This window comes from Epinephelus moara, chromosome 6, assembly GCF_006386435.1.
Source record: "Epinephelus moara isolate mb chromosome 6, YSFRI_EMoa_1.0, whole genome shotgun sequence".
Taxonomy (NCBI): domain Eukaryota; kingdom Metazoa; phylum Chordata; class Actinopteri; order Perciformes; family Serranidae; genus Epinephelus; species Epinephelus moara.
The window spans coordinates 5,658,789-5,674,818 of record NC_065511.1 but is presented as its reverse complement, the minus strand read 5'-3'; the positions used below and the strand labels follow the sequence as shown (position 1 = coordinate 5,674,818).

Genomic DNA, 16,030 nt, shown 5'->3' with positions numbered 1-16,030 from the left:
ACAGGCAGGAAAACAGGTTAGCAAACAGTAGAAAGCAGCATGGAGGCCTGTGAAAACTTTACTTCTTTACATATATATATATCTCTTACTCATTCAGTCTCTCTTTCAAGCTCACTGCAGACTAATTTGGTTCAATGTTTGAGTGCTGCTTGGGCTGGTATTTTGTGGTGGCGTGTCATCAAATCTTGCCAGTTAGGGATCTAAAATTAAAACGTTCACCTGGTTGTTGCGTTTACATTGCTACCGATCTGAAACGAAGCTGATAAATGCCCATGATTATTGCAGTCATTTGACCCAGATGTCAATGCCAATTGTAACCTTTTCCATTACATTAAAAAGCCAGATGTTAGCAGGTGTTAGCTGTTTTTTTGTGCAGTGGAAAAAGGACTTTAAAAGCATAAAACGCCCCTTACGTTGTAACAGACCGTTCCTAAGTTCTGACCCCCATAGTTACTGTTTCGAAGTTGGACAAGCTTGACCAAAACAAACATAGTGATGCAGGTTCCACTTAGCCAGGTGCCATAGTGTTTATTAGATGTAGCTCCAAGAAACCAACACCAATGACTACAGTATATGATGAAAAGATATATTTATCATGTTAACTTTTATGAATAAAAATTTAGGCTTGTGGTAGCAAGGAAAAAGGGAGAGGTAGAGAACGAGAATGACAAGACCATAGGTCAACATTGCTTCAGCACTGGTGGGTATGTTCCCCCTTTTCCCCTTTGGAGATAAGCAAAGTAGGCTACTTTATGTACTTATTACTGAACACTGACCATGGTGCTGACTTAATGTTACTCTCTCTATAACGTAGGAAGTTACATCAGTTACTTTAGTGCAGCACGTAGTGTTACAGAGAAAATATAAACAAAGAAATGTTAGTCTTGTTCTGGCTAGTATAATAATTTATGCATTCATTCATTTTCCATAACCGCTTATCTTTTTGGGGGTCGCGGGGGGGGCTGGAGCCTATCCCAGCTGACAATGGGCAAGAGGCAGGGTACACCATGGACAGGTTGCCAGACTATCACAGGGCTAAATGACAATTTATATCATTTTAAGATTATGTCAGCAAATAACCTATCTGTCCTTTTCCTTATCGTTATCAAAAATAAGGAGCAAAGGTGACTGACTTCATTGATCTGACATCAGGCTTCTCCTCTTGATGTAGCAATACATCAGCTAGCTAAGGTAGTGATCACGTTAAGATCATGTAGCTAACTTAAGGTGTTACTATATACACTGTAATGTGTCCATGAAGATTGTGACAGTCCCCCAGCCACATATTTTTATTGTCCTCAAACTGGTTTTCTTTTCAACATAGACGAGCCTGGCACATAACGTATCTAAGTTTAATAGGAAGAGGGTAAGTTGACTGTCTCCTCGGTTCCATGTTTGCTCACCAGGTTGTGATTTAGAGAGTCACTGCCAGCGGCTTTTTATGCACCGCATGTGGGTGTTTTGTAGCTACCCGTTGCTGGGAGTGTGCCCCCAAAACTGAGTATTTTAAGCCCAAACATAATCTTTCCATATTCAAATAAACACAAGAAGTTTTTGTGCTTAAACCTAACCTGTGTTAACCACAACATATCCACTTCATAATAACCTGTAAATGTAACATTTTCCTGGTTTACAGAAATGTTCAATGCCATTTTTTTCTAGTGAGAGGTTGAATCTGCTCTAAGTATGGTCCCCAGATGATGATTTATGTACAAGAGCTCAGTGAATTTCTTTCAAAATTGACGAAAATTTTAGAAAAATCAAATAAAAAGGAGAAGCAGTATTGCAAAACTGAAAAATGTATCTAACCATTTATTTATTCACTTTGACACTTTCTGCATCATATTTTTATATAGATATCAGAAAGTCTTTATTGGGGGAAATAAGGGTTAGTTATCTGTATCATTATATTGTGGTATGAAAATGAGAAAGTGGAATCAAGCCATCCCTTATTATAACTAAACAAAAACTGTTAAAATAAAAATAAATTCCCTTTTAATCAGGGCAATTTCAATCTCTCGCATCTGCCCTTGCGACAGTAGCGTTTGTCTGCTGGGATCGAGGCAGGTGAGTGTCTGCCCTCCACAGCCTCAGTGTGAAGTTAAGATTACTTTTGTTCTTTCTGTCATTTTAGGCGTGTGTTTTTTGCAGTTTTTACTGTACTGGATGCTCTGTAGTGGAGAGAGATTTGTCCCATAGCTCGAACACTGTGTTTAAATGCGTTCTTACCAACTTTGGTTGTTTTCTTGTCATCATTTTCTGTGTTTATGTGTTTTTTGAGACATAAACCGAAATGCGTTTTTCTGTGTGTAGTTCTAATAGGTCATTAAATGCACTCACTGCCTGTACTACCATCAGAGCTTATATTTGCCCATTTTGTACAGGCAGCTTGTGCAGCCAGTCTCCTCTTCTGCCCTGACTGTAGTCTCAGGAGGCTCTGCATTATTCATCATCCTTCTTTTCTCTTTGTCTCTCTCCCTGATGAGTATCAATCTTCATTTAGCTTCATTAGGCTGCATTAATCAAACAGGGAAAGGGGGAAGTGTCTGCACTGCTTGTCAGCAGGCTGCTGTCCTTCCAGTTGTCTGTGCGGCTGCCCGCCGGGCTGTTCAGCTTCTCCTCATAAACAGGAAGGGGAAAATGCATTTCTGTGAGATAAAAGATCTCCAACGCAGTGACCTGCAGCGACACACCCCACCTCAGCCTCCAACCCTCAACACCCCCCACCACTTTCACCACCTCCCGTGCACACTCTGGTATGTGTGTGATAGAGAAAGAAAGGATATTAGACAGAGAGCACACACAGAATGAAGATGCAGCAGGGACATCAACTCTCTGCAGGGCCCTGCTTTTAAAAATATTTACCACAATTTAACTTTTACAATATATCACCTCTGTTTTTGGGGACAAAGGTCATCTGACTGATGACAGAGAGAGGAGAGACAAACTTAAGAGCTTATAGAGTTATTCACTATAAAGACTTTATTATTTATGACATAGGGTGCACAAAATAGGAAAAACTGAAGAGTCATTAGAGTCTTTAGCTATGAAACCCCATAATTTATATGGGTAAAGTCAAACACTGAGCATTAGGAATATCGCACCAGTGAAGATGAGACAAGGTGGTGATGGTAGTGACGATCTGAAGAAGATTGGGCCTTTATCTTAAAATCTTAATGGATGTGACCCAGAGCAGATGATAAGCTCATTGGAAGGATCCAAGGTGAAACACACTCAGCTGATTCTGATGAAAACTCAGTTTGAGGCAGGAAAAGGAAGCATATGAAAAGTCACCTTTACTAAGCTCCCCTTCGATAGGATTTTACACGCAGATTTGGGTTCTGAATAGATTCCTGGGGATTTCCAAGTCATACATATTTATATTTTTTTAACTACTAAGTTATGCAAATTATTTATGGATGACATACCTGTACATCCAGTAGCTGCAGCACCTAAAAATGAAATAATTTACTGAAAATGTAAAAACACCTGAAAATGTAATAAAGTTTGCACTAACCCACTTAAAATGTAATAAATAAAGAAGGTAAGAAAATCTATATATAAAAATTAAACCAGTAACAACACAACAATTAAACAAGTAATAACTTGACCGATAATGTAATAAAATGTCCTGACTGATTTTCAAGGCTGGAGAATAACAGAAGACAAGTAACTAAATTACGTATTTAAAATACAAAATATGAGTAACTGCATTCTCTTCCAATTACAGTCTAAATTATTGTTATTCTGAACACAGTTACTGTCTTTAAAAACAGAAGGGATTACTTTAACTGTTTTATTTGATTTACTGTGTCCTAACTGAATCGAGTGTCAGCTTAATGGTATTGTATTCCATGGGAATGTTGTTGGACACAGTGCTGGCATGTTAAGCTGAACTTTTGTTGCACACCCTGTTTCTGTTTTTTCTTTTTTTCTAAGAACAGCTGATTTGTGAAGTTGAAATGTGATGTTATCTATACAACTCCTCCTATGCAACAAAAATTTGAATAAGGTGGCAGAAGGCTGGAGGGGGAGATCACCAGGGGGCTGAAAGTTACCAGTAAACAACAATATAAAGCTTTAGTTTTCTGTTTGAAAAGTACAAATGTATAAAGATAGAAAGTGTTTGTCCATCTTTTAAGTGGTGACTTCTCCAGTCAGACACACAGCTGATAGGAAGCCTACGTAGTTTGTTTACATGATGTAACAGAAGTGCATACTTAGGGGATTAGGTGTGGACAGAGAGGGATGGTCTCTTCCTGTTAGGACAAAGTGTGAAATTTATAGGAGGCATGCATTTCCCATAAACAGATTTTAAAGAATTGTGTGCACTGCACCTGCCATTTGACAGTGGCAGAGGAGACACATAGCCATGACAGTGGTGTGTTTTTTTTTTTTTGGCATTAAGAAATATAAGACCTGGACAAATGAGTTCAGCAAGATGGTTTTGAACGAATTTAGAATACGTTACTTAGTTTCAGAAAATCTAATGGAATATGTTACAAATGATAGGGCATGTATTAAGTAATCTATGTTTGAATAAGTTTAAAAAGTAACGTGCCTCACACTGCTGCATTGTAATAACATTTTTACTGATAATGTAGCCTATTTCCCTTCAGGTGGGTCTTTTTTTTTCAAAACTGATTGTGTAAAAAAAATTATGGATATTGTAATAATATTTAAAAAAAAGCCTTTTTTCCCTTGAAAATGTAAAATGTGCAGGTCTTGTTATCCTACTCAAAACACTAACATCTGACACAGATTTCATACTTGCAGTGTAACTCTAGGCTTTATATTGAGATTTACAGCAGATGGTACATTGTTATCAGGCAAGGGATGCATTAAACTAAAATCTCTATCAGTGGCAAATGAACGCACCCATACCCATGCTGACTGGTCCTTGTGCAGGGATTGTTCATTAGACCAAAGTGGATCTTTGATTCGCCACCATCAGAAGATGGCTAATGTTACACAAGTGAACAATGAAGGAACTTAAGTTGATTCAATCTGCATGATCTTGTAAAATTTCTGTATGGGTAGAGAGGAGTTTACCCAAATATAAGCCGAATAAATATGGAATAAAAAAATGTGCCAGCACTCTAAACCAGCAGCCTGCTTGGTATGCACATGTGGCATTTGAAGGTGTGAAATGGTAATTCATAATACAAAATAAGTAATTAATGTGTATTAATTATCAAAACATACAGAATGTATTTTGAAAAGGTCTATATTTTATTATATGTAGCTATAATGCCCCCTGCAATAATGGATAAAATAGAATGTTGAGAATAACTTATTTAAAAGTAATCAAGGAAGTGGAGAGTCAGGCTTCAGGGTATAAAGAACACACATTGATTTTCCCTTTCTCTTAAAAGAAAATACCTGCCGGCTCTGTTCAGACCTTTTATGGACAGGTTATTGGAGCAGCGAGCAGAAACCCAAGCTCATATCAAGCAACTTCTCAACCACATTTTGTACTTCACACAGCTGCTGCACATTTTGGGCTGTTTCCATGGCTTGTTTGAGCAGGAAAATAGCTTGTTTTGCCTGAAAATGACAGCTACCAGATCATGTGAATCTGCATTCATTAGAAGGTATCAGTTCTGGGTAACTGAATAACAGCATTCAGTTGGATAGAAATCAAATGTGTCGTGGATACTGCCGAAAGTGAAGTCTTGCTTGTATTCCAAATTGTATCTAAAAAGAAACACAAATCAAGAGCGGCTTTCTAATACAATTTTAACATAGAATTTATAATGATTTACAGTCCCCAGAATATGATCATTTAAAATACTTACAAATATGTGTTAGCTGTTTTTGTAATTGTTCCAGGTCTTATCATGCAAAACAAATCTTTCTGTGTATTATAAAGGGAGCAGAAATGCACCTGGTGGGCTAAAAATACACATCTTCAGAGTGTAAGACATTGCAGCACATTTGAATTTGTAGTTTTGTCCTTCATTGAGAGACAATGCATCAGGGATCGGTGTGCTATTACTCTGCTTTGATCTGGCCGATTACATCTATGTGTCTTATTCTCAATTCAGCATGGCCTGTCACTTCGCTCTACACTCTTCACTGAATTGGAGGATTAAGCACCTCTTTTATGGGCACACATGCAGCTCGCAAATTAACATATTCTGTTTAGCACTGACAAGGAAAACAACACATTTCCCCATCTATCAGCCAGCCAGACACAGGAGAAAATTCTCACCAGATTTTTTAGTCCCAATGAGATTTGATTGATGTCATTTACAATACACCTTGTTTATTAACACAGCAATGTGTGCAACATCATATTTACATTTGCACATTAGCGAAGTGTCCTAATTCAGTTCCTTTTTCCTCATGTGAACACATCTGACAATGACTAATCAGTGTGAACAATGAAATTAAAGAAATTTCCATCAGGATACAAGGACATAAGTAGTGAAATCAGATTCTGAGCAAAAGCAACTTGCATGAATATTTTATTAAACACCTAAATGTGTTTTTGTGTTTGTCAAAACTGTTATTTTTATCCCCAAAGCATCACAAGACTGTGATTTGAAAATGTCCTACATAAAGAAATGTACAACATTCCAAAATTCTCTCTTGGTCAGTTACAGAGGAATCAATCTATCAATAAATACATATTCACGCAAGGATGAAGTTGTTACATGTGGTTATAGTCAACTACATAAGTGCACACCCCACCTAACTCAAGATAATACCAATTGTGTGTCACAAACCATTACACCATATACATTTTGACAAAAACAAAAAAAGTTTACACCATATACAGTATCTAGGCGAACAGGAAAATGGAGTCAGATCTAAAAAGGAAACATTTTGAGAACTGATGCTGTAATTTATTCTCAAAAAAGTAGGGCTGTAGTCAACCAAAGAAAATCTTGGTCGACTAAAGTCGCACATAATCTTCAACTTATCGATTAGTTGTGGAAAAAAAAAAAAAAGTGCACGTTATTTTTACTTCTGCGGTGGTGTGTCTGTGTCACTCTGCAGTTACACCTCCAAAACACTAGTCGGCAGTGGAGGACTGAGTGCTGTAAAGTTTAGTTCAAATCAAACTTTATTCATATAGTTGATTCAAAACTCACTTTAAACCTGGCTTAATAGGGACAGTTTCAAACACAAGTACGCAAACTGGCTTCACCATAAATCACAGCATTCACAGACAAACAGCGTCTAGCGATCTTTTCCTCTTCTCATATAAAAGGAGGGACAACAGCAACATGTAACAAAGGTAACGGCACATAATTTGCCTCCATTACAACTCACAACATTCACCGACAAAACAATTGTCTTGTACTAAACATGTTTTCCAAGCAAATACAACATGCTAACGTTATTAGCGCCAGCCTATGGCATTTTACACTATATAAATTAGCCTAGCGACGAGCTGAGATTTCCTCTACTCATATGAAGTCAGGATAAATCCCTAAGTATAAATCCCTGAAGGATAAATCACACACAATATTTAAAATGCTATTTTAGTGGAGGCTTTACTGTCTTCACAATTTATTGTTTCTTATCTGTGAAATACAAGTAAACACAAGCTTTGTTCCCACAGAGTGAAATGGTGTCCTGTCAAACAGACAGGTCTGTATCACTGCGACACTGAGCGTGATGGTGGGCGAGTTCAACTTTCTGTCAACAAAGGGGGTGTTTTGAAAACACCCCCATTTTCACAGATAACTTAGCCTGTCCCCCCGCCACAGGAAATAATGGATTAATCCTGGAAAGCTGTTGCGCCACAGGAAATAATGGATTAATCCTGGAAAGCTGTTGATGTAGCACTTTTCTCCTTATGAAAGCAACACGGCGATTATTTGACTAATGAGAATTTGGTCGGACGAGAGCATAGCGACCAAATAATCGACTAGTCGACCAAGAGACTACAGCCCTACCAAAAAGGGGGGTTGGATGAGAATACTATAGCTGGTTAAACAGGGGCCTTGGTTTATCATATACTGCTGAAAAAAATAAGGGTACACTTAGTCATCACAGTTTTACACCAAGTCAGTTAGACTTCAGGGATATCAATCTGTCCATTTAGGAAGCACGATCGATTGTGAAAATATTTCACCTACTTTGGTGCAAATGAAAGTGACAACAGGTGCAATGGAGAGGCAAGACAACCCCCAAAAAGGGAATGCTTTTACATGTGGTGGTCACGGATAGTTGCTCTCTCCTTATCCTTCCTGACAGAGTCTTCTCTAGTTTTGTGTTCTGCTAGTGTCCTTGTCACTACTGGTAGCATGAGGCAGTACCTGTGGCCCAATCAGGTTGCACAGGTAGTCCAGCTCCTCCAGGATAGTACATCCATATGTGCGGTTGCAAGAAGGTTTGCTTTGTTTCCCAGGACAGTCTAAAGAGCATAAAGTAGATACCAGGAGACCAGCCGTCACACGAGGAGAGCTGGACAGGGTTGTCGAGGGGCATCAACCCAGCAGCAGGACTGGTATCTGCTTCTTTGTGCAAGGAGGAACAGGAGGAGCACTGCCAGAGCCCTACAATTTGACCTCCAGCAGGCTACTGGTGTGCATGTTCCTGACCAAACTGTCAGAAACAGACTCCATAAGGGTGGCACCAGGGCCCAACATCCTCTAGTGGGACCTGTGCTCACAGCCCAGCACTGTGCAGCTTGATTGGCCAGAGAACACCAGAAGAAGCCCTGTTCTCTTCACAGATGAGAGCAGATTCACACTGAGCACATGTAACAGGCATGAAAGGGTCTGGAGACACCGTGGTGAATGATGTGCTGTCTATAACATCATCCAGCATGATCAGCTTTATGATGGGTCAGCAATGGTCTGGGAAGGCAAATTGTACAGACCTCCATGTCATAGCCAATGGTACCCTGACTGCTGTTAGGTACCAGGATGAATGCCTTAGAGCGATTGTCAGAACTTACGCTGGTGCAGTGGGCCCTAGGGCAGGACAATGCCCAGCCTCGTGACCGGAGTGTGTAGGCAGTTCCTAGATGACAAAGGCATTAATGCCATTGACACCATCTGCTGACTCATCAGGAGCATGCCCAGATGTTGTCAGGAGTGCATATAGGCACGCAAGGGTCATACACACCACTGAGTCACATTATTTTCACTTTGATTTTCGATGTGATTTTGAATCCAGCCCTCAGTTGGTTGATGAGTTTGGTTTCCATTGACCATGGTTAACATCATTTTGTTCTCAACAAATTATGCAATAAACATCAGTGAAGATGTCCAACTTGAATAACTCATTCATCAAGATCTGATGTGTGATTTAAGTGTTACCTTAATTTTTTTGAGCAGTATTTTAGGAATCATTATGACAGTATACTAGTAATAATAGACAGGTATCTTGTATGCAACCATTATTAGGTCTGCACGCATCTGGGGCAAAACTGCTTTGGTGGAAGATCATAAGACTGTAGTCACCACTGTCCTCAGTAGATTTCACATCATTTGTAAATTCTCGTTGACTTGATAATAAAGTGCAGTTTCAGAGTTGGATCTGTTGTCTTTCATTTGCATATGTATAAATCATTAAGGAAATTGTTTGCTAACAATAGTTGAATATTAGTTCAAATATATGTTTAGCTTAAAGGAGCTAGCCAGATAAATTAAAAAAAAAAAAAAAAAAGATATGTCCTATGAATTTGTTTAACTTACCTGGTCTCGGTTGTTGAGCCTGTCCATCCTCTCCTTATTTGGCTACATTTATTGTTACATGCACACTAATATTCCAGTATTTTTCCAAATATGACAATATTCTGAATTTAAGGTGGGTAATGTAAACAGCATATTCCATTTTGATATTCTACATTAGGCTGATTAAGACTTGTGGGATATGCTGCTATTATGCACGTTTCAGTAGCAGTATTTGCACATGTATAAAGCACATTAAGAATATGCATCTCAGTTTGGGTCTTCACAGCAGTTTGTGACACACAGCCTCTTGCCTGTTTACGGCTGGCTCTGTGCATTGTCATGGATACACTGTACCTAAACCAACTCGCCAGCAGTTTGCACGGCTGGTGTAGAGATGCCTGCCTGAAAGAAAAGCCCGCACTGATGGTCGTGAGGAGAAACACACCTACTTTTAAACATTAAGAAAGACTTGGATATCAACAGGTTTTTGGATATGCGCACATATCAAAACACTAATCTTTTAAAGAAGCTGGTTGAAGGAATGAAAGAGGGAGGCTGTATTTGCACAGACCAACAAGTCCACCACCAGTAGAAAACTTTGAAAAAAAACAAAAAGCTCAAAAATCTTATTTTAATGCAAAGATGCAAAATGACACATGGTTCCAGCTTTTCCACTGTTCCACATGTTGATGTAGGAGGGGCTCTGATTACAGAGGGCTTTATAAGTGAAGACTTTGAAGTGAATCTGTTGAGGGACAGGGAGTCCGTAGAAGTTCTTTAGGACAGGACTGATATGAAAACAGAAGTGCAAGTGAGTAAGCAGACAAGCAGAGGGGTTCTAGATATACTGAAAGTTGTTATGGACTGGATTACTTACCATAAAGAATGCTTCTGCAGTAGTGGAGTCTGAATGTGATCAAGACATGTATTAGAGTTGCGGGAGAGGAAAAGGAGAGAGGGCATTGATTTGTTGACTAAGAATGAATAGCTGTTGAGGTTTCTTACATTGAACCAAATGATTGGACTGATTATATGTTACTGCCATCCTCAGGCCTTGATACTAGACAAGCATATCAGTTTTTTGTAACTGAGGAATAAGGCCTGTCGTGTTTATGGAGCCTTGAAGTATCAGAGCGGAGGCCAGCTTGCCATCTGGTTCTCTGTATGAAAATGGTGGAGGATCTGATGGTGTGCAGTATATTTTACAACTCTAATATAAAACCCATTTACAAAGGAAACACTATTGCTCTATTTTCAACTCAGTGGGTCAGGAGGCATCAGACCCATTTCACGCTCATGTCAATGCGGGTTATGACACTTGCCAAAAACGTGGCTGGCACAGTGCAGCACAGGTCTTGACTGTACGACACAGCACTCATGTTCATCTAGTCCATGAAATCACAGCTGAGGTCTTTCCATTTGTTTTGATCGGGCAAAGCTGGCCCAGTTTCAAGGCTGCCTGTTTCTTTGTCGTAGCAAGTGATTTATGTGACACACATTGGCTTGTTGTTCCACTCCAGAGCTAAAGGGAAGGTATCCACTGTAGATGGCAATGAATAACTACGACCAGAGTGCGATTCACATTCACCATCACCATGGTGATAGATGCTTTTGAAGCATGCTGGCCAGCTTGCTCTGAAAAAAATAGTCAGATAGCAGAAACCCTTGGGCAGAGATGAAGGACAGAAGAGATGTTAAAGAGTGTGAACACAGCCTTGTGACTGCGGCCACACCACCACAAGGCTGAGGGCTGCAGCTCAAAGCGCCACTTCAGTAGGGGAGCCCGGCTGATTATAGTCACTGTTTAGGGTCTTTTGGGTCCACTACATAATACTGTTGCAAAACTGGCTCTGCATACTAAGTGCTAATCACAGAGATCACTACTCCACCGGTGCTGGCCAATTGATAATGTTTTCTAATCTAAACATGTTTTTCCCCCCTGTGCTCCAGGGAGAGTTCATTCTAAGTGTTTGCAATAATAGGTGTTATTAGTTTTTTAAATAATTCAAGCTGCATTAACATCCTGATTGCAGTTTATAGGGTGTACCGCAGGGAGGTTTTGGGAGCGGGAGTCTGTTTTTGTCTGTGTGTGTGTGTGTGTGTGTGTGTTTTAACAAGGCTTCACCCTTCAGGTTTAATCAGGGATCTCGACATGTGACTGGTTTTGATCAGCAGAGCAGGGGAAGGTGCTGGAGTGCTTTACCTGAATGTAGAAGGGAGGTGCGGGGGGAAAAAAAGAGAGGGGGGATGCGTTGAGCGCGCTGCAGACATCTCAGATAGGCAGGAGGGAATATTTCAAAGCTCGCTTTGGGGACGTTAACTTATTAAGGCAAGGTAACGGCTCACAGTGAAAACATTAGCGCAGATTAACCATGGCAACTGGTTTTAATTAGACAGCTATAGAGGTAGAATGAAGGGAAATATGAGCCCCATAGATGTATTTTAGGTTTATTAGTTTAGTGTTGTTGGGCCTGTGGGGACAATGAAATGGTAATGCTATACATTAGCATTAATATTTTACAATGTTAAACGTGATCAGTGAACTACACTGGAATGTTGGCTGGAATGTACTGAATGCTCACTGAAATATAATGAGGTTTTGATTGAAATACACAAATGCAGAGCAAAGTAGACTTGTTATAGAAATGAAGTTTCACAGAGTGCTTTCCAGAGGTAGGAAAATGGATACAGGAAGCATTCAAACAACCGCATGAAGTAAATAAAGCAGCAAACACTGATTTATAAAGGTAGAAGTATAAGAATGAAACTGTATATACACTGAACAAAAAATTTAAAAGCAACACTTTGCTTTTGCTTTGTTTTTGCTCCCATTTTTCACAGGTTTAAGTTAAAGTTATAATACACTTGATATATTTCTCAAATATTGATCACAAATTTGTTAAAATTTCTTCTTCTCCTTTTCTAAGATAATCAATCCACCTGACAGATGTGTCATATCAAGATGCTGATTAAACAGCATCAATACATGTGACCCTTGGGATGGTCACAATATTAGGCTGCTCTAAAATGTGCAGTTTGATCACACAGCACAATGCCACAGATGTTGCAACTTTTGAGGGAGTGTGCCATTGTCATGCTGTCTGCAGGAATGTCCACCAGAGCTGTTGCCCATGAACTGAATGTTCATTTTACTACCATAAGCAAGCATAATGCAAGTGCAACTGCAGACCACGTGTAACCACACTACCCCAGGACCTTCACATCCAGCGTCTCCACCTGCAAGATTATCTGAGATCAGCCACTGGAGCAGTTGATGGTTGTAGAATTTCTGCACAAACTGTCGGAGACAGAAAGCATCTTAGGGAAATTCATCATCATGCTCGTAGTCCTTACCAGGGTCTTGACCTGACAGTACTGTGTCGTTGTAACCCACTTGAGTGGGCAACTGCTCACTGTCAATGGCAACTGGCACTTTGGAGACGTGTTCTCTTCACAGATAAATTCTGGTTTTCACTGTGCTAGACAGATGGCAGATGGCATGTATGGCATCATGTGGGCGAGTGGTTTGCTAATGTCAGCATTGTGAACACAGTGTCCCACGGTGGCGGTGGGGTTATGGTATGGGCTGGCATAAGCTGCGGACAGTGAACACAGATGCATTTTATTTATGACAGCTTAAGTGCACAGATACCATGATGAGATCCGGAGACCCACTGTCATGCCATTAATCCAAAGCTATGACCTCATGTTGCATCCGTGGCATCCATCTCATTCTTGTGAATGCAGTGTCTCAAGAACACATTTAGGGAATTTCTTCAAATTTGACAACAATAAACTGAGGGCAGCAGTAGCTCAGTCCATAGGGACTTGGGTTGGGAACCTGAGGGTCGCCTGGTCAAGTCCCCATCCAGGCCAAATGTGGAGCTTGGACTGGTAGCTGGAGAGGTGCCAGTTCACCTCCTGGGCACTGCCAAGGTGCCCCTGAGCAAGGCACCGAACCCCCCAACCGCTCGGGGCAGCTGACCAAGGCAGCCCCCTCACTCTGACATCTCTCCACTTTGTGCATGTATTTCGGACCTGTGTCTTAATGACAAAAGAGTGAAAAAATTGAATTTCCCCTCAGGGGATTAATAAAGTACATAAAATAAAAATGGATAAATTAGACTTTGGTAGTTGAAGGTCAAAGTTCAAGGTCACTGTGACCTTGACAATAAACAATTAACATTTCACACAAATGTCTGATAGGGTAGAATAATGAAGCGGTGACATTTTATACCCAAAAGGACAAAATTAGACTTCACTGTGACTTCATAATGTTCTGCAAAAACTCTTGTGTTGCCAATACTCAATATCATATCTCAGGAACAGAAGGGGACACATTTGGTCAGATACTGAATTGGTGACTCAAATCATGGGTGTCCACCTTGAAACTGTGCTGATGGTATGGCTCTTATGTGCTGCCCAGGGGGAAGATGTGTGTGAAGCATCCATGTTTCACAGACATGGATGTAAACTGTAAGTGCAACTTGACTGGTTTGTGGAGGCGAGCAACCACAAAGTTGTAATTCTATTTTGTTTTCACATGTTTTATAAGGAATTTAGTTTTGTTTGGTCCTATTATCTGTATTCTTGAGCACTGTGACAGCTGACAAGACAGGAGGGGCTGTGTACCATATGAAACTGGCTCATATACTTGACATGTGCAATGTCTGTGTGGCCCTCTCTGAAATGCACCACTTTTTACACAACATATATCAGTCACACCCCAGGCAAGTCAAGAAACAAAGCTAAGCCAGACACAGTCACTAGCTACAATCTATCAAAAGAAATGCTTTTATATAGATCTGGTCTTGAATTGATGCCCCCTCTCTCTTGATTGGGAGAAATTCACATGCTTTGTACAGTTTGTTAGTATTTTCTAAGAAATGTTTCAGTGTGATAGATGCACTGGAAATCAAACAGTAAAAACAGTATTGTTTTCAGTGTTTAGTGCCTGAAAATCTAAATAAATAAATGCTTAATATATTCAGCAATTTATAACTTTACAATACTTAAAAAGCTTATGCAGCTTGATCTTGACTAAGATGATGCATTAAGTCATTATCAGACGCTAATAATTGAGGCCACAATAGAAGAGAGTTGATATGACTGTGATTTTAGATGCAAGCATGTAAATGATTAAGAGTAATCAAGACCTGTTGGTGTAATCATTATAATCAAGTGTTCTGACTATACTAAGGCCATGGAACCCAACTAATTGGTACTTAGTTTAGGTATTTTGATAGGCATTGGACATTTAAAACTAGAATATCATACAAATATTATATTCATTTGGATTAAAAAAATAATAATTTAAAAAATTGGGTCTTGTGGATGTTAAATCAAGGGATGTGAATGTCTTCAGTCAGATTTCTTAGAGATTTGGGCAGGTTTCATTGCATAGTTAGAATTATGTTTGAAGGGGAACACCACCTCAATCAAGAGCTCCAATATGTTATTTCCAGCCAGAAACCAGAGAAGTAAGTCTCAAACCTATGATGTCATAGGGTATAAGGAGCTTTGAAAATTGGTGTAGTTTCCATTTGAAGTGGTTACTTAGCTTCACATTAACTATTTCTTGACAAATCTAATAACTACATTTAAAAAAACAAATTAATTGGGTGAGCATTAACCTACCCAGTGTTCAGAAAAAATGTTGGCACTGGGTCTCTGCAAACTACAGACATGTTTCATTTGTATATTATTATGTAGCAGATATGTTGGAAATTTATGTTTCAACAATGCTATGCTTAACATGTCTTTAGGTTTAGGTACAAAAACACTTGGTTATGGTTAGGAAAAGACTATGTTTTGGCTTAAAATACCTGCTTCTGGTTGCACTATCCCCACTGTGTCTGAAAGACGCAACTTTGACTCGCTTAAAAACAACCAGTTTTGTTTGGTGGTCCTGAACATAGACTAAAATATCCTGGATACAGCCGCTGCCATCTTGCTCTGGTGAAGTTTTTGGAGCCAGAGTCTGGAGCCAGTCTGGAGCCTGAGCAGTAATAATCTCTGTAAGACGTGATGACCCCTATGGTGGTTGATGTCACAGGAGGATTACTCATAAAATGCACCGATCTTAAAGATCGCAGGGTGGCGAACCCCGCGCAGAGCTAGTTTGGAGCAGCGCAACCCGAGGCGTGCTCGGTTTGGTAGTTTGGCCGACCGAGGTGCGCTGAGATGGGTGTGGCGGCGCAGCAGGGGGAGGTGTAGACAGATCCAGCTTGGCGCAGTGACAGTTTCGTGCCAAAAGGCTTCGCCGAAGGTGCGCTAAAAGCTTGCCAGCTGAAACCAGGTCTACTGTCAGCGCAGTCGGTGTAGGGGAAGTTTGGCTGACTGGCGGACAGTGCGCACACGTCACCAAAACCTCACAGGCAGGTTTCCAGAAT

The 16,030-nt window shown here is 40.0% G+C and overlaps 1 protein-coding gene across 1 annotated transcript in view; it reads left to right on the top strand.

Annotated features, from left to right (window-relative positions):
- The window catches only part of grik2 (glutamate receptor, ionotropic, kainate 2), a 426,471-nt gene that overhangs the window by 378,677 nt on the left and 31,764 nt on the right, over positions 1 to 16,030 (top strand). The gene's annotated exons all lie outside the window — the stretch shown is intronic.